The following is a 21,535-nucleotide window of genomic DNA, read 5'->3' on the forward strand; positions in this document are numbered from 1 at the left end:
ATCATAGGGTACTGGAATGACAGACTAGGAAGTCAAGAAACACCTGGCATAACAGGCAAGTTTGGCCTTGGAGTACAGAATGAAGCAGGGCAAAGGCTAATAGAATTATGCCAAGAGAATGCACTGGTCATACCAAACATTCTCTTTCAAAAACACAAGAGAAAACTCTACACATATACATCATCAGATGGTCAACACCGAAATCAGATTGATTATATTCTTCACAGCCAAAGATGGAGAAACTCTATACAGTCAGCAAAAACAAAACAGGGAGCTGACTGTGGCTCAGATCATGAACTCCTTATTGCTAAATTCAGACTTAAATTGAAGAAAGTAGGGAAAACCACTAGACCCTTCAGGTATGACCTAGATCAAATCCCTAATGATTATACTCTGAAAGTCGTTAAGTTGTGTTCAACTCTTTATAACCCCATGGACAGTAGCCTGCCAGGCCCCTGTGTCCATGGGATTCTCCAGGCACGAATGCTGGAGTGAGCTGCCATGCCTTTCTCCAGGGAAATATCTCCACCTAGGGATCAAACCTGTGTTCTCATTATGTTTCCTGCATTGGCAGGAGGGTTCTTTATTTTGAGCACTATCAGGGAAGCCCAATGATATTGTTTTCAGTTCAGTTCAGTTGCTCAGTCATGTCTGACCCTTTGCAACCCCATGAATCACAGCATGCTAGGCCTCTCTTTCCATCATCGTCTCGGAGTTCACTCAGACTCACATCCATCGAGTCAGTGATGCCATCCAGCCATCTCATCCTCTGTCGTCCCCTTCTCCTCCTGCCCCCAATCCCTCCCAGCATCAGAGTCTTTTCCAATGAGTCAACTCTTTGCATGAGGTGGCCAAAGTACTGGAGTTTCAGCTTTAGCATCATTCCTTTCAAAGAAATCCCAGGACTGATCTTCAGAATGGACTGGTTGGATCTGCTTGCAGTCCAAGGGACTCTCAAGAGTCTTCTCCAACACCACAGTTCAAAAGCATCAATTCTTCAGTGCTCAGCTTTCTTCACAGTCCAACTCTCACATCCATACATGACCACTGGAAAAACCATAGCCTTGACTAGACGGACCTTTGTTGGCAAAGTAATGTCTCTCCTTTTGAATATGCTATCTAGGTTGGTCATAACTTTTCTTCCGAGGAGTAAGCATCTTTTAATTCCATGGCTGCAGCCATAATACTGTTTAGGCAGCCAAAACAAGAGGCATCTTAGAGAAGAATTGATGAGCATTAACTAGCAACTTAATGGGTACCCACAAAATTAAACAGTAGATCAATCAAAATGGCAAGGAGTAAAGAGATGAAATCTCTCAGTTCGGGAGAGGCAAGCAATGAGAAGACCTTTTGTGGGTATGTTGGGAAGCCAATTCAGGGCAAATATCAGAGTCCAGGTACTAGTTTCCTTGCCACATTATTGCAGCATTAGGAGCAAAGGAGAACTAATAGAGTGAAACTGTGTGAATAATTCAGTTCAGTTCAGTTCAGTTCTTTCACTCAGTTGTGTCTGACTCTGTGACCCCGAGCACTGCAGCATCCCAGGCTTTCCTGTCCTTCACCATCTCCCAGAGCTGGTGTATAGATAATTAACATCACTGAAATAAAGTGGTGAGACTAAAGTGAAGACTCTCTAAACCAGGGTCTCCAACATCTGGAGTCTAATGCCTGATGATCTCAAGTGGGGCTGATGATAGAAATAAAGTGCACAATAAATGTAATGCATTGAATCAAACCATCCTCCACCCTAGTTGATGGAAAATTTTCTTCCACAAAACCAGTCCCAGGTGCCAAAAACGTTGGGGACTGCTGCTCTATCTATGTGACGTCCAATATTACCATGGATGGTAACATCCTGACGTACGCTATGGGAAGTTCTTCATTTCCAGTGTCCTCATTTGGAAGTCACTTTCCAATTTAATATTGTTTATTTAATATGAAGATTATTATTTTCCAATATGATACTATAAAAGTATTCCAGCTTCCTGAAATATCACTGACTTACAACTTCTCTGGCAAAAGTCAGGAACTGTCAATTCACGTGTCATCCTTATGCTCACAGTGGCAGACCCTTAGAGTGGCTGTGAGCTTTTGTTCTATCATCTAAGAGTCACTAGTAAAACAGGAAAGATTATTTCTTTATTTCCCAGCCCTTTAAATAAGAAGAGTCATCCTTCTTGTCCAAGCAGGAAAATGAATGATCAGTGATTCAGGAACATCTTAAGAGCACTGTAGGGGCGTATGAGGGCTTCACAGGTGGCTCAGTGGTAAGGAATTCATCTGCAATGAGGGAAAAGGAGTTCAATCCCTGGATCAGGAAGATCCCCTAGAGGTGGAAATGGCAACTCACTCCAGTATTCTTGCCTAGGAAATCCCATGGACAGAGGAGACTGGCAGGTTGCAGTACATTGGGTCTCAAAGAGTCAGATATGATTTCACAATTGAGCACTCACACAAGGGCATATAAACACTTTGGAAGGACAACATGTTTGCTTTTTCTCAAATAACACTAGATATATCTATATAAAAATCTAATCAGTTTGTTAAGATAAAAATAATATTTCAAAAAATGATATGACTCTGTTTATAAAGACAAAACCTTCCATCATTAATTATAAGGAAAAGGAAAAAGAACTGGTTTGTACCCACAGAAACAAATGCCAGATAAATAATCTTATTATAAATGTATATTCAATTTATTATTTAATTTTGTTCAAATGATTCCTCACCCTGACACTCTTCTTGCAAGCTGAAGGACTTAGTGAAAAATGGTGCTCTCCTGTATTGGTTTTGTATGTGAGCTGCATGCCCAAACCAAATTGCTTAATGAAAGGTGATAAAGAAAATTGATATCACAATATAAAATGGGATATGCTGCCTACAACTACCAACCTTGTACGTCTCAGATCAAAAATCAATTAAAAAAAAAAACTGCCTTGAGATATTAAGGCAGATTATTTTACTTCATGTTTTCCCAGAACATAGATTTTTTTCCAGACCTCTGCCCTTTCCTTTAATTTGGACCGCAACTAATTTGAATTGTACAATTTAATACAAGGCCTTTAAACTTATTAAATACAATTTAATACATTTAAATCTATTAAAAGGTTGAAGTATAATTCAATACTTATTTTATATAATGATTTAAAAATAATCAGAAACAATAATGCAAAATTGAATTTTATTTTTTGCTGGATCATTGATAATTAGCAAGAAAATAACAATTAAAGAGGTAAAAGTTGTGATCCAAGAAAGGAATACAATTACATCTATCAAAAAGATTGAGATAATTTGATCCTGAGCTTCCTAGAACCAGAGAAGAGAGAAAACATTGATTTTTATGGTTTTCATCAGAGATAACAAAGCAAATAAAATTTTTCAGGAAATGACACATTATATTTTCTTTAGATTCTATGTTATTTTATACAGGGATCACAGTACTGTCACATTCAAGGTTCTCAGTGACTTACAGTAAATGTAGTATGTATTTATCATGGTGATTCCACAAGAGAAAAATCCAACATAATTCATGAAATAAGGGGCATTGTATTTGATCAGTGGACCTTAGTACTTTGCAGAAGTCGAATTTCATAGTAAGAATTAAAATTCCATTGGCAAATAATCTCCTAGTTTTTCATTCTTCATGAGTTCTCCTATTTAAAAAATAATCTATTGGTGTTAGTATATGAGAACCCATGATAGAAAATAAAATGAGGGGGTGGTCCCAAGATGGCAGAGGAATAGGAAGGGAAGACCACTTTCTCCCTCACAAATTCCTCAAAAGATCATTTCAACGTGGAGCAAACTCCACAAAACAACCTCTGAATGCAGGCAGAGGACATCAGGCAACCAGAAAAGCAGATCATTGTCTTCAAAAACAGGTAGGAAAAAATATAAAAGACGAGAAAAGAGACAAAGGAGGTGGGGAGGGAGCTCCGTCCCGGGAAGGGAAGCCCGTCCCGGGAAGGGAATTCTAAGAAGAGAGGCTTCCAAACACAAGGAAACACTCTCCCTGCCGAGTCTGTGGCGAGCCTTGGAAACACAGAGGGCAACATAACAGGAAGGAAAAACAAATAAATAATTAAAACCAACAGATTACAAGCCCAACAGTAACTCCCCAGCGGAAAAGCAGCGCAGACGCCTGCATCCGCCACTAGCAAGTCGGGGCAGGGCAGGGAAGCGCGGGAGGCGAGGGCTGCCGTGCTCGGTAAGAAGCGGGCAGAAACGCCCCACGCGTAACCAGAGCGAACGAACTTGGGCTAGCAAACCAGACTGGGGGATAGCTACCACGCGAAAAGCTCCAACATAAGACCCCGCCAGGACCACGCACAGAACAAAGGACGGAACGGAAACAGCTGGCGGTAGACCATCCCCCGCCGGGGACAGGCAGCCAGAGCTGTAAGGGCTGGAAAGGGGCAATCACAGCCCCGGAGAGACTACCTAAAAAGCGGCAGGCAGGCTTCTTTGCTGAGACTTCTGGGGGTGCTGGACAGTCACCATCCGCCTCACAAGGAGCGCCAGCAGTACACCCAGAAAACTGAGCAGTAGAGACAGAGAAGGGGACAAGTCGCGGCGACCGCGCTCGCCAAGCTCCTGAGCTGCTCGGACCTGGGAGGGGCGCAGGGCGCAGTCCCAACTGAGTCTGTGCCTCAGAGGGCTACCTGGGCGCCAAACCTGAGCGGCTTGGACCGGGGAAGTGTGTGCAGCCTGGGGCCGGCCTCGGACATTTCCCAGCTGAGCACCGTGGAGCCGGAGCAGTTTGTTCACCATGGCGGGGGACAGGTCCAGCGGGGCTGAGACGCTGTGTGCCCACGACAGTGCTATTTGTTTGCGGCATCTCCCCCCTCCCCACAGCGCGACTGAACTAGTGAGCCTAAAAAAAAAAAAAAAAAAGTGTCCACCACCGCCCCCCTGTGTCAGGACGGAACTCAGACACTGAAGAGACCAGCAAACAGAAGAAGTCAAACAGAGGGAACCGCCTTGGAAGTGACCCCACACGGCCCATAACATCAGAGAAGGGCCAGATATATCTTCACTATTTTCACAATCATTCCTTATTTTTTTTTCTTTTTTCTTTTTTTTTTCTAACTTTTTTTTAATTGATAAGTTTTCTATTTCTCCTCTAATTTTTAATTTCTATAACTTACTATTACTTTTCAAAAAAAAAAAAAAAGACTCTACTTTTTTAAGGCAAACACCATATATAGTCTTTTGTGGTTGTTGTTGGTATTTCTTTTTTAATCTTGTGGGTTTTTTTCTTTTTTTTTCTTATTTTTTCTTTTTTCTTTTTTTCTTTCTTCCTTCTGCTTCTTCTCTTTAATATTGTATTTTTGAAAATCCAACCTCTACTCTAGGTTTTTTTAATCTTTGCTTTTCGGTTTTTGTTGTCAATTTTGTACATTTCAAAACCCAATTTTACCTGACAGCGAGATTACTGGCTTGACCACTCTCTCCTCCTTTTGGACTCTCCTTTTTCTCCACCAGGTGGCCTCTGTCTCTCCCCCCCCCTCCCCCAGATCTCTTCTCTATCCAACTCTGTGATTCTCTGTGTGTTCTAGATGGTGGAGAACACCTAAGGAACTGATTACTGGCTGGACTTGTCTCTCTCCTTTTCATTCCTCTCTCTTACCCTCCTGGCCACCTCTGTCTACTTCCTCCCTCTCCTCTTCCCTGTATAACTCCGTGAATACCTCTAGGCGGTCCAGACTATGGAGCGCACATAAGGAAGTGACTATTGACTAGCTTGCTCTCTCCTCTTTTGATCTCACCGCATCTCATTCCAGTCACCTCTAACTACCCCCTCCCTCTTCTCTTCTCCATGTAACCCAGTGAACCTCTCTGGGTGTCCCTCAATGTGGAGAAACCTTTCATCTTTAACATAGATGTTTTATCATCGGTGCGGTATAGATGGAGAAGTCTAGAGACCACTGTAAAAATAAAACCGAAAACCAGAAGCAGGAGGCTTAAGTCCAAAGCTTGAGAACATCAGAGAACTCCTGAATTCAGGGAACATTAAGCAATAGGAGCTCATCAAACGCCTCCATACCTACACTGAAACAAAGCTCCACCCAAGGGCCAACAAGTTCCAGAACAAGACATATCACACAAATTCTCCAGCAACACAGGAACACACCCCTGAGCTTCAATATACAGGCAGCTCAAAGTTACTCCAAAACTTTAGACGTCTCATAACCCATTACTGGTCACTCCACTGCACTCCAGAGAGAAGAAACCCAGCTCCACCCACCGGACCTCCAACACAAGCCTCCCTAACCAGGAAACCTTGACAAGCCACTGATACAACCCCACCCACAGTGAGGAAGCTCCACAATAAAGAGAACTACACAAATTCCCAGAATATAAAAAGGCCATCCCAAACGCAGCAATATAACCAAGATGAAGAGACAGAGGAATACTCAGCAGGTAAAGGAACAGGAGAAATGCCCACCAAACCAAACAAAAGAGGAAGAGATAGGCAATCTACCTGAGAAAGAATTCTGAATATTGATAGTGAAAATGATCCAAAATCTTGAAATCAAAATGGAATCACAGATAAATAGCCTAGAGACAAGGATTGAGAAGATGCAAGAAAGGTTTAACAAGGACCTAGAAGAAATAAAAAAGAGTCAATATACAATGAATAACGCAATAAATGAGATCAGAAACACTCTGGAGGCAACAAATAGTAGAATAATGCAGGCAGAAGATAGGATTAGTGAAATAGAAGATAGAATGGTAGAAATAAATGAATCAGAGAGAAAAAAAGAAAAACGAATTAAAAGAAATGAGGACAATCTCAGAGACCTCCAGGACAATATGAAACGCTCCAACATTTGAATTATAGGAGTCCCAGAAGAAGAAGACAAAAAGAAAGACCATGAGAAAATCCTTGAGGAGATAATAGTTGAAAACTTCCCTAAAATGGGGAAGGAAATAATCACCCAAGTCCAAGAAACCCAGAGAGTTCCAAATAGGATAAACCCAAGGCGAAACACCCCAAGACACATATTAATCAAATTAACAAAGATCAAACACAAAGAACAACTATTAAAAGCAGCAAGGGAAAAACAACAAATAACACACAAGGGGATTCCCATAAGGATAACAGCTGATCTCTCAATAGAAACTCTTCAGGCCAGGAGGGAATGGCAAGACATACTTAAAGTGATGAAAGAAAATAACCTACAGCCCAGATTACTATACCCAGCAAGGATCTCATTCAAATACGAAGGAGAAATCAAAAGCTTTACAGACAAGCAAAAGCTGAGAGAATTCAGCACCACCAAACCAGCTCTCCAACAAATTCTAAAGGATATTCTCTAGACAGGAAACACAAAAAGGGAGTATAAACCCGAACCCAAAATAATAAAACAAATGGCAACGGGATCATACTTATCAATAATTACCTTAAACATAAATGGATTGAATGCCCCAACCAAAAGGCAAAGACTGGCCAATTGGATACAAAAACAAGAACCCTCTATATGCTGCTTACAAGAGACCCACCTCAAAACAAGGGACACATACAGACTGAAAATGAAGGGTTGGAAAAAGATATTCCATGCAAATAGAGACCAAAAGAAAGCAGGAGTGGCAATACTCATATCTGATAAAATAGACTTTCAAACAAAGGCTGTGAAAAGAGACAAAGAAGGCCACTACATAATGATCAAAGGATCAATCCAAGAAGAAGATATAACAATTATAAATATATATGCACCCAATATAGGAGCACAGCAATATGTAGGACAAATGCTAACAAGTATGAAAGGGGAAATTAACAACAACACAATAATAGTGGGAGACTTTAATACCCCACTCACACCTATGGACAGATCAACTAAACAGAAAATTAACAAAGAAACGCAAACTTTAAATGATACATTAGACCAGTTAGACCTAATTGATATCTATAGGACATTTCACCCCAAAACAATGAATTTCACCTTTTTCTCAAGTGCTCATGGAACCTTCTCGAGGATAGATCACATCCTGGGCCATAAATATAACCTTGATAAATTCAAAAAAATCGAAATCATTCCAAGCATCTTTTCTGACCATAATGCACTAAGATTAGATCTCAATTACAGGAGGAAACCTATTAAAAATTCCAACATATGGAGGCTGAACAACACGCTTCTGAATAACCAACAAATCACAGAAGAAATCAAAAAAGAAATCAAAATATGCATAGAAATGAATGAAAATGAAAACACAACAACCCAAAACCTGTGGGATACTATAAAAGCAGTGCTAAGAGGAAAGTTCATAGCAATACAGGCATACCTCAAGAAACAAGAAAAAAGTCAAATAAATAACCTAACTCTACACCTCAAGCAACTAGAAAAGGAAGAATTAGAGAACCCCAGAGTTAGCAGAAGGAAAGAAATCTTAAAAATTAGGGCAGAAATAAATGCAAAAGAAACAAAAGAGACCATAGCAAAAATCAACAAAGCCAAAAGCTGGTTCTTTGAAAGGATAAATAAAATTGACAGACCATTAGCCAGACTCATCAAGAAGCAAAGAGAGAAAAATCAAATCAATAAAATTAGAAATGAAAATGGAGAGATCACAACAGACAACACAGAAATACAAAGGATCATAAGATTCTACTATCAGCAATTATATGCCAATAAAATGGACAACCTGGAAGAAATGGACAAATTCTTAGAAAAATACAATTTTCCAAAACTAAACCAGGAAGAAATAGACAATCTTAACAGACCCATCACAAGCACGGAAATTGAAACTGTAATCAGAAATCTTCCAGCAAACAAAAGCCCAGGTCCAGACAGCTTCACAGCTGAATTCTACCAAAAATTTCGAGAAGAGTTAACACCTATCCTACTCAAACTCTTCCAGAAAATTGCAGAGGAAGGGAAACTTCCAAACTCATTCTATGAGGCCACCGTCACCCTAATACCAAAACCTGACAAAGATACTACAAAAAAAGAAAACTACAGGCCAATATCACTGATGAATATAGATGCAAAAATCCTCAACAAAATTCTAGCAATCAGAATCCAACAACACATTAAAAAGATCGTACACCATGACCAAGTGGGCTTTATCCCAGGGATGCAAGGATTCTTCAACATCCACAAATCAATCAATGTAATTCACCACATTAACAAATTGAAAAATAAAAACCATATGATTATCTCAATAGATGCAGAGAAGGCCTTTGACAAAATTCAACATCCATTTATGATAAAAACTCTCCAGAAAGCAGGAATAGAAGGAACATACCTCAATATAATAAAAGCTATATATGACAAACCCACAGCAAACATTATCCTCAATGGTGAAAAATTGAAAGCATTTCCCCTAAAGTCAGGAACAAGACAAGGGTGCCCACTTTCACCACTACTATTCAACATAGTTCTGGAAGTTTTAGCCACAGCAATCAGAGCAGAAAAAGAAATAAAAGGAATCCAAATTGGAAAAGAAGAAGTAAAACTCTCACTGTTTGCAGATGACATGATCCTCTACATAGAAAACACTAAAGACTCTACCAGAAAATTACTAGAGCTAATTAATGAATATAGTAAAGTTGCAGGATATAAAACCAACACACAGAAATCCCTTGCATTCCTATACACTAATAATGAGAAAGTAGAAGAAGAAATTAAGGAAACAATTCCATTCACCATTGCAACAAAAAGAATAAAATACTTAGGAATATATCTACCTAAAGAAACTAAAGACCTATATACAGAAAACTATAAAACACTGATGAAAGAAATCAAAGAGGACACTAATAGATGGAGAAATATACGATGCTCATGGATCAGAAGAATCAATATAGTGAAAATGAGTATATTACCCAAAGCAATTTACAAATTCAATGCACTCCCTATCAAGATACTGGCGATATTTTTCACAGAACTAGAACAAATAATTTCAAGATTTGTATGGAAATACAAAAAACCACGAATAGCCAAAGCAATCTTGAGAAAGAAGAATGGAACTGGAGGAATCAATTTGCCTGACTTCAGGCTCTACTACAAAGCCACAGTCATCAAGACAGTATGGTATTGGCACAAAGACAGACATATAGATCAATGTAACAAAATAGAAAGCCCAGAGATAAATCCACATACATATGGACACCTTATCTTTGACAAAGGAGGCAAGAATATACAATGGAGTAAAGACAATCTCTTTAACAAGTGGTGCTGGAAAAACTGGCCAACCACTTGTAAAAGAATGAAACTAGATCACTTTCTAACACCGCACACAAAGATAAACTCAAAATGGATTAAAGATCTAAATGTAAGACCAGAAACTATAAAACTCTTAGAGGAGAACATAGGCAAAACACTCTCCGACATAAACCACAGCAGGATCCTCTATGATCCACCTCCCAGAATTCTGGAAATAAAAGCAAAAATAAACAAATGGGATCTAATTAAAATTAAAAGCTTCTGCACAACAAAGGAAAACATAAGCAAAGTGAAAAGACAGCCTTCCGAATGGGAGAAAATAATAGCAAATGAAGCAACTGACAAACAACTAATCTCAAAAATATACAAGCAACTCCTGAAACTCAATTCCAGAAAAATAAACGACCCAATCAAAAAATGGGCCAAAGAACTAAATAGACATTTCTCCAAAGAAGACATACGGATGGCTAACAAACGCATGAAAAGATGCTCAACATCACTCATTATTAGAGAAATGCAAATCAAAACCACAATGAGGTACCACTTCACACCAGTCAGAATGTCTGCGATCCAAAAATCTGCAAGCAATAAATGCTGGAGAGGGTGTGGAGAGAAGGGAACCCTCCTACACTGTTGGTGGGAATGCAAACTAGTACAGCCACTATGGAGAACAGTGTGGAGATTCCTTAAAAAATTGCAAATAGAAATGCCTTATGACCCAGCAATCCCACTGCTGGGCATACACACAGAGGAAACCAGAATTGAAAGAGACACATATATCCCAATGTTCATTGCAGCACTGTTTATAATAGCCAGGACATGGAAACAACCTAGATGTCCATCAGTAGATGAATGGATAAGAAAGCTGTGGTACATATACACAATGGAGTATTACTCAGCCATTAAAAAGAATACATTTGAATCAGTTCTGATGAGATGGATGAAACTGGAGCCGATTATACAGAGTGAAGTGAGCCAGAAAGAAAAACACCAATACAGTATACTAACACATATATATGGAATTTAGGAAGATGGCAATGATGACCCTGTATGCAGGACAGCAAAAAAGACACAGATGTGTATAGCGGACTTTTGGACTCAGTGGGAGAGGGAGAGGGTGTGATGATTTGGGAGAATGGCATTGAAACATGTATAATATCATGTAAGAAATGCCAGTCTATGTCTGATGCAGGATATGACACGCTTGGGGCTGATGCGCGGGGATGACCCAGAGAGATGTTGTGGGGAGGGTGTGGGAGGGGGGTTCATGTTTGGGAACGCATGTACACCTGTGGTGGATTCATGTCAATCTATGCCAAAACCAATACAGAATTGTAAAGTAAAAATTAAAAATAAATAAATTAATTAATTAAAAAAAAGAAAATAAAATGAATGATAAATGAGCTTTTACCTTCTTCCCAGATTGTTCTACATAAAATCTTCCTATTTATCCAGAAGAGCTGTGAAAAAGTTTTCCAAAACCATTAGAATTGACATTTAAACATACCAGTGAAATGTTATGCATGTTAAAGAAAATAATGCTTCAATCATTTATTTTAAAATAAAAACATCAGATGAAATGTAGGTAAGACACCTATGTGTCCATTACAAATGTTATTTTTCCCCATAAATACATTAAAGAGGTGATTTTTGTATTTATAACTTATAACTGTCACTTTAATTTCTTCAATAACATAATTTTAAAATAGAATAAAGAATAAGACAGATTCAGTTGTTTTGCAGATAGCATTTGCAATTGTTTAAGATACAGGGTTTTGCTGAAAAAATAACACAAGGAGAAAACAACTATAGATTATTGTTCTGGTGTTCTTGTAGTGTGTAAATACATTTTAAATGTATTGTTCATTTGTTGGTACTTAATTATTTGAAAGATAAATACAGAATTCTCAACTGTAAAACAAGAAAAAAATGATTCCCATTTCTACAAAATTTGGAACTTGGAGACAAATCTATGAACTTCTGAGAGAGAAGAGATGGACTTTCATCAGTGTGGAAGCCTTTTTCTAAAAATCTCTTTGGGTCTGTCCTGAATGTTCTACAATGAATAATTATAGCCCAAATTTGGAGTGATAAGCACAGTTAGGTTTTTTATAGGACTGAATAGTTTAAATGGAAGTCATTAATAAATGAAAGCCACTGCCAAAAAATAACAATATGTGAATACAATAGTAACAGCACAACAGAGGAGTTCTTTTAGGAAGAAAGAATTCTGTGCACAGACACTAAATCAGCAATGATTGTTACCTCTCAAGAATGTCTCAGCACCTCTTTTCAATTTTAACTTCCTGGGCAACAGCCTATGTTGAAAAGTAAAAGAGCAAGTCTAAAAATTTATTTTAGAACAAACAATAAAAATCCTCAAACTGTGAATTCCAACTAAGTTAAAAAATTTTACCTGAGTAAAACTGTGTTAAAATTTAGTATTACTCTATTGGGTATCATTTTAGTTCAGTTCAGTTCAGTCGTGTCCAACTCTTTGCGACCCCATGAATCGCAGCACGCCAGGCCTCCCTGTCCATCACCAACTCCCGGAGTTCACTCAGACTCATGTCCATTGAGTCAGTGATGCCATCCAGCCTCTCATCCTCTGTCATCCCCTTCTCCTCCTGCCCCCAATCCCTCCCAGCATCAGAGTCTTTTCCAATGAGTCAACTCTTTGCATGAGGTGGCCAAAGCACTGGAGTTTCAGCTTTAGCATCATTCCTTCCAAAGAACACCCAGGGCCGATCTCCTTTAGAATGGACTGACTGGATCTCCTTGCAGTCCAAGGGACTCTCAAGAGTCTTCTCCAACACCACAGTTCAAAAGCATCAATTCTTCGGTGCTCAGCTTTTTTTCCTCACAGTCCAACTCTCACATCCATATTGGGTATATTTGAGATCAAAGGTGTATAGTTGTATTTTGAGGTAAACCTTATCTACTCACAGCCAATTAGGAGACTTGGGATTGGAATTTTGCCTTTAAAATGGCCAGTTGGGGGGAAAAAAATGGCCAGTGAAGTGATTATGGACTCATATTTGTCAATATCTCAGTCTAGGAGACTTTTTACCTTCTTGTGATGAACAATGGACTTTGTTTTCTTTAAGGATCCTGTTTGGGGGACCTGGAGCCTCTGAGAGATGGACAAGAGGAGAAGAAGAAGAAGAATGCCAGGTGCTAACTACTGGGTTCCTCTGTTCAGAGGTGCCATTGACAACTTGCCTTTGCCTCTAACCAGGTATTTCTGGCAAAGAGAAAACAATTTTAGAGTTGTCTTGCTTAATTTTGCCCCACAAACTCAAAACTGTCAGGCTGAGTTCAGTGGAAATTAGAACAACAATAACAATAAAGCATTTGATTTTGAACCATTGTCTTGTTTTAATCTGAGTACTTGGCTTCCAAAACTATTTTAAACATTTTAGGTGTTTACCATCCAGGGGAGATAACATAATCTAAAACACTGTGCTTTGCTTAAAGCTGAATAAAGTGTTTATGAAATTTAAGATCATGAATCTTTATTTTTTCTTGTTAAATGCTAGATAGAACTAGCCATTTGTTGTTAAAATTAGTTTTATATATTTAAAATTGGATCATTGACTTTTTTCATGTGTTTGCTCTTCAACTTTACATATGATAGCATAAGTTGTCAACATAACTATCCATTATCAACCTCGACTGAATAAAAAGTAAGAGACATGAAATATAAGATGACAAGCAATACTGAAGTTAGCAATGGATTTCCTATGATTTTTTTCTGAGATTATACTCTGTTTAAATGGCACTGATCTCTTTGTCATTTTTTGTCTGTTTGCTCCAATTTTTCTGGTACTTTTTTTGACCTCTTACTTCCAAAGCTAATTCCCTTTACTCATATGTAAAGAAAGACATGCATTGGATGATATAACAAAGAGGAATGAGAATTATGGAGGGTACTTGTGTAATATCCCAATCATTTATCCACCCCAACTTCTGGTTGCTTAAAGCAGTCATTTAGTTTACTGCAAATCTTCAGGTTTGTCAGGTCTCTGTGGAGAAGCTCATTTCAGTTGTATGAGACATCAGCTGGGCTTCTCAACTGCAACTGGAGGATCCATTTTCAAGATGGCCTACTCCCAGACTGGTGAATTGCTGCTCACTCTAACTGGGAGACCATTCAGGGATTTGGGCTGAGGACTATTTCCTGTCCACATAGGCTTCTCCATGGTACTGACTATACTTTTCAACACATAGGTTTAAAAATTGAGTGTTCTATGAATAAATATATGTTACTTGTTTTTATCTTTCTGACTTACTTCACTCTGTATGACAGACTCTAGGTCAATCTATATCTTTACAAATGACCCAGTTTCACTGCTTTTTTATGGTTGAGTAAATATTCCATTGTATATATGTACCACATATTCTTATTTATTTATTATATATATATATATATTTTACTTTAGAATATTGTATTGGTTTTGCCACACATCAACATGAATCCACCATGAGTGTACACATGTTCCCAATCCCGAACCCCCCTCCCACCTCCCCTGCCCCCACCATCCCTCTAGGTCATCCCAGTGCACCGGCCCCAAGCATCCTGCACCCTGCATCAAACCTAGACTGGTGATTCGTTTCTTATATGATATTATAAATGTTTCAATGCCATTCTCCCAAATCATCCCCCCCTCCCTCTCCCACAGAGTCCAAAAGACTGTTCTATACATCTGTGTCTCTTTTCCTGTCTTGCATACAGAGTTATTGTTACCATCTTTCTAAATTCCACATATATACTTTAGTATACTGTATTGGTGTTTTTCTCTCTGGCTTACTTCACTCTGTATAATAGGCTCGAGTTTCATCCACCTCATTAGAACTGATTCAAATGTATTCTTTTTAATGACGGAGTAATACTCCATTGTGTATATGTACCACCACTTTCTTATCCATTCATCTGCTGATGGACATCTAGGTTGCTTCCATGTCCTGGCTATTATAAACAGTGCTGCGATGAACATTGGGGTACACGTGACTCTTTCAGTTATGGTTTCCTCGGTGTGTAGGCCCAGCAGTGGGATTGCTGGGTCATATGGCAATTCTATTTGCAGTTTTTTAAGGAATCTCCACACTGTTCTCCATAGTGGCTGTACTAGTTTGCATTCCCATCAACAGTGTAACATGGTTCCCTTTTCTCCACACCCTCTCAAGCATTTATTGCTTGTAGACTTTTGGATAGCAGCCATTCGGACTGGTGAGAAATGGTACCTCATTGTGGTTTTGATTTGCATTTGTCTGGTAATGAATGATATTGAGCATCTTTTCATGTGTTTGTTAGCCATCTGTATGGCCTCTTTGAAGAAATGTCTATTTAATTCTTTGGCCCATTTTTTGATTGGGTCGTTTATTTTACTGGTATTGAGCTGCAGGTGTTGCTTGCATATTTTTTAGATTAGTTGTTTTCAGTTGCTTCATTTCCTATTATTTTCTCCCATTCTGAAGGCTGTCTTTTCACCTTGCTTATAGTTTCCTTTGTTGTGCAGAAGCTTTTAATTTTAATTAGGTCACATTTGTTTATTTTGCTTTTATTTCTAGTATTCTGGGAGGTGGGTCATAGAGGATCCTGCTGTGATTTATGTCGGAAAGTGTTTTACCTATGTTCTCCTCTAGGAGTTTTATAGTTTTTAGTCTTACGTTTAGATCTTTAATCCATTTTGAGTTTATTTTTGTGTATGGTGTTAGAAAGTGATCTAGTTTCATTCTTTTACAAGTGGTTGACCAGTTTTCCCAGCACCACTTGTTAAAGAGATTGTCTTTTCTCCATTGTATATTCTTGCCCCCTTTGTCAAAAATAAGGTATCCATAGGTGTGTGTATTTATCTCTGGGCTTTCTATTTTGTTCCATTGATCTATATTTCTGTCTTTGTTCCAGTACCATACTGTCTTGATGACTGTGCCTTTGTAGTAGAGCCTGAAGTCAGGCAGGTTGATTCCTCCAGTTGCATTCTTCTTTCTCAAGATTGCTTTGGCTATTCAAGGTTTTTTGTATTCCCATACAAATTGTGAAGTTATTTGTTCTAGCTCTGTGAAAAATACCGCTGGTAGCTTGATAGGTATTGCATTGAATCTGTAGATTGCTTTGGGTAGTATACTCATGTTCACTATATTGATTCTTCTGATCCATGATCATGGTATATTTCTCCATCTATTAGTGTCCTGTTTGATTTCTTTCACCAGTGTTTTATAGTTTTCTATATATAGGTCTTTAGTTTCTTTAGGTAAATATATTCCTAAGTATTTTTATTCTTTTCGTTGCAATGGTGAATGGAATTATTTCCTTAATTTCTTTTTCTATTTTTTTCATTATTAGTGTATAGGAATGCAATGGATTTCTGTGTGTTGATTTTATATCCCACAACTTTACTATATTCATTGATTAGCTCTAGTAATTTTCTGGTGGAGTCTTTAAGGTTTTCTGTGTAGAGGATCATGCCATCTGCAAACAGTGAGAGTTTTACCTCTTCTTTTCCAATTTGGAATTATTTTATTTCTTCTTCTGCTCTGATTGCTGTGGCCAAAACTTCCAGAACTATGTTGAATAGTAGTGGTGAGAGTGGGCACCCTTGTCTTGTTCCTGACTTTAGGGGAAATGCTTTCAATTTTTCACCATTGAGGATAATGTTTGTTGTAGGTTTGTCATATATAGCTTTTATTATGTTGAGGTATGTTCCTTCTATTCCTGCTTTCTGGACAGTTTTTATCATAAATGGATGTTGAATTTTGTTAAAGGCTTTCTCTGCATCTACTGAGATAATCATATGGCTTTTATTTTTCAATTTGTTAATGTGGTGTATTACATTGATTGATTTGCAGATATTGAAGAATCCTTGCATCCCTGGGATAAAGCCCACTTTGTCATGGTGTATGATCTTTTTAATGTGTTGTTGGATTCTGATTGCTAGAATTTTGTTAAGGATTTTTGCATCTATGGTCATCAGTGATATTGGCCTGTAATTTTCTTTTTTGTGGCATCTTTGTCAGGTTTTGGTATTAGGGTGATGGTGGCCTCATAGAATGAATTTGGAAGTTTGCCTTCCTCTGTAATGTTCTGGAAGAGTTTGAATAGGATAGGGGTTAGCTCTTCTCGAAATTTTTGGTAGAATTCCTCTGTGAAGCCATCTGGACCTGAGCTTTTGTTTGCTGGAAGATTTCTGATTACAGTTTCAATTTCCGTGCTTGTGATGGGTCTATTAAGATTTTCTATTTCTTACCGGTTCAGTTTTGGAAAGTTGTACCTTTCTAAGAATTTGTCCATTTCTTCCACATTGTCCATTTTATTGGCGTATATTTGCTGATAGTAGTCTCTTATGATCCTTTGTATTTCTCTGTTTGTTGTGATCTCTCCATTTTCATTTCTAATTTTATTGATTTGATTTTTCTCCCTTTGTTTCTTGATGAGTCTGGCTAATGGTTTGTCAATTTTATTTATCCTTTCAAAGAACCAGCTTTAGGCTTTGTTGATTTTTGCTATAATCTCTTTTGTTTCTTTTGCATTTATTTCTGCTCTAATTTTTAAGATTTCTTTCCTTCTACTAAACCTGAGGTTCTCCATTTCTTCCTTTTCTAGTTGCTTGAGGTGTAGAGTTAGGTTATTTATTTGACTTTTTTCTTGTTTCTTGAGGTTTGCCTGTATTCCTATGAACTTTCCCCTTAGCACTGCTTTTACAGTGTCCCACAGGTTTTGGGTTGTTGTGTTTTCATTTTCATTCATTTCTATGCATATTTTGATTTCTTTTTTGATTTCTTCTGTGATTTGTTGGTTATTCAGAAGCGTGTTGTTCAGCCTCCATATGTTGGAATTTTTAATAGTTTTTCTTCAATAATTGAGATCTAATCTTACTACATTATGGTCAGAAAAGATGCTTGGAGTGATTTCAATTTTTTTGAATTTACCAAGGCTAGATTTATGGCCCAGGATGTGATCTATCCTGGAGAAGGTTCCATGAGCACTTGAGAAAAAGATGAAATTCATTGTTTTGGGGTGAAATGTCCTATAGATATCAATTAGGTCTAACTGGTCTATTGTATCATTTAAAGTTTGTGTTTCTTTGTTAATTTTCTGTTTAGTTGATCTTTCCATAGTTGTGAGTGGGGTATTAAAGTCTCCCACTATTATTGTGTTGTTGTTAATTTCCCCTTTCATACTTGTTAGCATTTGTCTTACATATTGCGGTGCTCCTATGTTGGGTGCATATATATTTATAATTGTTATATCTTCTTCTTGGATTGATCCTTTGATCATTAGGTACTGTCCTTCTTTGTCTCTTTTCACAGCCTTTGTTTGAAAGTCTATTTTATCGGATATGAGTATTGCTACTCCTGCTTTCTTTTGGTCTCTATTTGCATGGAATATCTTTTTCCAGCCCTTCACTTTCAGTCTGTATGTGTCCCTTGTTTTGAGATGGATCTCTTGTAGACAACATATATAGGGGTCTTGTTTTTGTATCCATTCAGCCAGTCTTTGCCTTTTGGTTGGGGCATTCAACTCATTTACGTTTAAGGTAATTATTGATAAGTATGATTCCATTGCCATTTACTGTATTATTTTGGATTTGGGTTTTTACACCCTTTTTGTTTTTCCTGTCTAGAGAGTATCCTTTAGCATTTGTTGGAGAGCTGATTTGGTGGTGCTGAATTCTCTCAGCTTTTGCTTGTCTGTAAAGCTTTTGATTTCTCCTTCGTATTTGAATGAGATCCTTGCTGGGTACAGTAATCTGGGCTGTAGGTTATTTTCTTTCATCACTTAAGTATGTCTTGCCATTCCCTCCTGGCCTGAAGAGTTTCTATTGAAAGATCAGCTGTTATCCTTATGGGAATCCCCTTGTGTGTTATTTGTTGTTTTTCCCTTGCTGCTTTTAATATTTGTTCTTTGTGTTTGATCTTTGTTAATTTGATTAATATGTGTCTTGGGGTGTTTCACCTTGGATTTATCCTGTTTGGGACTCTCTGGGTTTCTTGGACCTGGGTGGTGGGTGTACCACATATTCTTTATGCATTCATCTGTCAATGGATATCTAGGTTGCTTCCATATCCTGGCTACTGTAAATAGTGCTACACCTAGTTCCTCAGCAGGAATAGAAATACAGATGGAGCGAACAGATGTATGGACATGGCAGGGAAGAGAAGGGAGAGACGAACTGGGAGATTAGGTTTGACATAAATACAGTTCCATGTATAAAATAGATAGCTAGTGGGAACCTGCACAGGGAACTTCAGCTTGGTGCTCTGTGATGACCTATAAGAATGGGATGAGAGGTGGGGTGGAGGGAGGTCCAAGAGGGAGGGGATATATGTATACATATAGCTGATTCACTTTGTTGTGCAGCAGAAACTAACACAACATTGTATTGCAATTATACTCCAATTAAAAAAACTAATAATGAGTGTTCCAGGAGACAGGAAGTGGGAGCTGCCAGTTTCTTATAGATCTGGAAATTGGAACAGGCCATCCTTCACCATATGGATATTGACCAAGCAGCCATAGCCCATGCCAATTCAAGGAAAAGGAACATTGATCCTACCTCTCAGCGGGAAAAGTGTAAACAAATGTGGCCTCCTTAAATCCATGATGGATGGATTGCATATTTTTATATCTCAGAATATTAATATGCTTCTGCCTATGTACAAAGTTATAGTCGTTATTGTCAGTGCCCACCAACACAGTGAGATATTTCTCATATTCAAATTAATTTTCCTGGTAGCACTTAGTCACTAAATTTTAAAGCTAAATTTTTTCTTTGTCTAATTCCTTCATTTTAACAATGAGAAGGAAGTAGAAAGGAAATTTGAGAGTTCAATGCAGAGTCAATAACAAAATTGGAACGCAGATTTCTGAGTCCTCCCATCTTTGGTTTATGCATTGGCTTCAGCAAATTCCTTTACCACATACACAGGAAGCCTGGATAGTCTCAACATCATCACAAGATAAACTTATAAGATTGGCTAGTAGATATCTAGTGACTAAAGTGCCTTGAAAGGAATAAAGAATAAAGTACATACTTTTGAAAGGTGGACAATATCTTAGAAAGATTGAAAATAAATGTAAATACTTTATGCTTAGGATGTGGGTATAGGTGAGACACAAAAACAATGATATAGAAGTAGGAAAAAAAATATAGATACTGGGGGATTTAAATTTATAGAAGAGAGAAGTAGAAAATGATGGAAAGTTTTAGGTTTTACCACAAGGAAGAAAATAAAGGATTTAACTGGCCTTCAGTTCAATTCAGTTCAGTTCAGTTCAGTCGCTCAGTCATGTCTGACTCTTTGTGACCCCATGAATTGCAGCACACCAGGCCTCCCTGTCCATCACTAACACCCGGAGTTCACTCAAAATCACGCCCATCTAGTTGGTGATGCCATCCATCCAGCCATCTCATCCTCTGTTGTTCCCTTCTCCTCCTGCTCCCAATCCCTCCCAGCATCAGAGTCTTTTCCAAAGAGTCAACTCTTCGCATGAGGTGGCCAAAGTATTGGAGTTTCAGCTTTAGCATCATTCCTTCAAAAGAATAACCAGGACTGATCTCCTTTAGAATGGACTGGTTGGATCTCCTTGCAGTCCAAGGGACTCTCAAGAGTCTTCTCCCATACCACAGTTCAAAAGCATCAATTCTTCGATGGTCAGTTTTCTTCACAGTCCAACTCTCACATCCATACACGACTACTGGAAAAACGATAGCCTTGACTAGATGGACTAGCCTTAATTTAGCTTAATTCAGGCACTAACTAGAATAAAAGTGTAATTAGGATATTTTGATCTGTAAATATATAAAAAGTCAGCTCTTTTGCATATGAAAGTATAAAAATGATCTGCATTGTGTTTTGTTGGACGATAATAAGGGATTTTAAATATCACACAAGCCCATCTAAATGGCTTTTACTATTCAATTCTAGAAGATTTTAAAAACCGCTTGCAATTGACTAGGACATTTTTGGTTCCCTAACATAATAAAGCTTACAAAATAGCTTTCACTCTGCTGCAGTATACTGTGATTTAAATTGACTGATTTTTTTTAGCTGAGTCAGGTAAACGATGACCCAAACCACAGTATGGCCTTAGGTGAACCTATTCTAAGAACAAGCAACTTATGTGTAAACTTGTTTTAGTGGATAAAACACAGGAGAAGCTGTTTATTGACCTTGTTCTCTACAGACAGATTTTGTATGTTGTGGCACATTTGGGTGGTTGTACAGAATTGACCAGCTTGGTCCAATTGACCAGTCACCTCCTAGCCAGGGATGTACAGCCCAGTTTAATTTTAATTTAAATATAGATAGCTAGGGACATACAGCCCAGTTTAATTTTAATTTAAACATAGATAGCTAGGGATGTA

Source organism: Oryx dammah, unplaced genomic scaffold (assembly GCF_014754425.2).
Source record: "Oryx dammah isolate SB20612 unplaced genomic scaffold, SCBI_Odam_1.1 HiC_scaffold_27, whole genome shotgun sequence".
Lineage (NCBI taxonomy): Eukaryota > Metazoa > Chordata > Mammalia > Artiodactyla > Bovidae > Oryx > Oryx dammah.